The sequence below is a fragment of the Rattus rattus genome, chromosome 4, assembly GCF_011064425.1.
Source record: "Rattus rattus isolate New Zealand chromosome 4, Rrattus_CSIRO_v1, whole genome shotgun sequence".
NCBI lineage: Eukaryota > Metazoa > Chordata > Mammalia > Rodentia > Muridae > Rattus > Rattus rattus.
The window spans coordinates 78,090,368-78,092,287 of NC_046157.1; positions in this window are offsets into that span (position 1 = coordinate 78,090,368).

A 1,920-nucleotide genomic window follows, 5' to 3' on the forward strand; every position below is an offset into this window, starting at 1 on the left:
GCTAGTGTCGTGTGAATTGAGGGAATCTCAATTGAGAAAGTGCCTCAGTAAAGACTGAACTCCAGTTGGCATTCTCTGTAGTTTTGGGAGGAGGAAGCTGTCTAACCATCAGGTCATGGTGCACACTTACCATCCCTGTGAAATACCCACGACCTAGTCTCTCATGATTTCTAAGTTACAGATTGACATTGGTTGATTTTTAATAAATAACAAATTAAAAAAAAGCTATAAGACATTTTCTTAAGTAGTTTTTGATATGAGGAAAGCACCTTGTGGGCAGTGTTATCCTTGGGCTACTGATCCTCAGTTCTATAAGAAAGCAGGCTGAATAAACCATGCTGGTCCAGCTGGTAAGTAGTACTCTTCATAGCTTTGCATCAGCTTCTATGTCCAGGTTCCTGACCACTTTTGTGTTCCTATCTTGATTTCCTTCAATGAACTGTGACTCTGGGTATGTAAGGCAAATGTCTTACAGTATTATTGCTGTGAAGATACACGTGACTAAGGTGACTCTAAGAAATGAAAGCATCTAATTGGTGTTGACTTACAGTTTCAGGGGTTTAGTTCACTATCATCATGCAGGAAGCATGGCAGAATGCAGGCAGACATGGTCCTGGAGGAACCAAGAGTTTTATTTCTTGATCTGCAGGCAAGAAAAGCAGACTGTGTGCCACACTGGATGTAGTATGAGCATGTAAGACCTCAAATGTCCACACTCACAGTGACACACTTCCTCTAATACCCATACTGCAACAAGGCTATACCTCCTAATAGGGCCAAACATTCAAACATATAAGTCTGTGGGGGCCATCCCTATTCAAACCACCACAGCAAATAAACCTTTGCCTCCTCTAGTTGTTTTGGGACCTGGTATTTTGTCACAGCAATAGTACTCCTAATGAAAATAGTACATCCATTTTCTGTAAACAGAAGTTTCTTTCATCAGGAGTAGTAGCTATACTTGTATCTAGAGATTTGGAGCTAGAAATCATAGATGAGAGATTTGACATGTGTATTTCTGGGTTTAGATTAACTCATTCAATAGATTCTTTACTACGTCTATTCATTTCACTGAAATTGTCATGATTTCCTTTGCCTTTACAGCTGAATAGTATTCCATTGTGTCTGCATATTATATATTGGGGTACATTTGAATCCTTTTCATTCCCTAAGTATCTGTCTATCATCTTGCACAATAGTTAGAGGAAGGAGATAAATATAGGATGGTCTAGTAATCAGAATGCATTTTATACATATTAGAAATTGTCAAAACTACCTTCATAAAAATTTATCATGTGGAAGAGTAGTGTAGACATTAATGTCACTTAAACACTACTGAAGAATGAAAGGGTTTTTTTTTAGCTATAGTGAAACCAGAAGATGGTAAGACGCCATGGATCATTAATTGGATGTTAATCAGACACTCAGCCTAAAACAGTTTGAATACAAATATAGAAATTATAACTTCTAATGTTCAGGTAATGATATATACATTTTAGTATAGAATACCTCTAATATAGTCTCATTTATCTTCCATTCAAATTTAACATGGCTCTGTCTATTTTTGTTTTCTAAATGTAGAAGCCTTTGCCTGAGTTGTCATCAAGGATCAACTAACGTTCTATTGGTATATAGTCTTTGTGGGACAAATACCAATGGGATAATTTCTAGGAGCTGAATAAAATTTTCCTGCTAGTAAAATATTTTTGTGGCATTTAATTAATTAAATCTAGAGGTTTTTATCCTAAAGAACTGGGTAGTAACTCAGGGTAGTGCTCAGGGTAGTGAGCACTCTCAACAGTTAAACATTGAAGCACAGTGCTGCCCACTTCAATGGGCAGCACTGGTGTTAATGCCATCTCTAGGCCTCACAGGAAGAGCAAACAGAGCCAACAGATGGCCTTCCTCTTTGCAAGATTG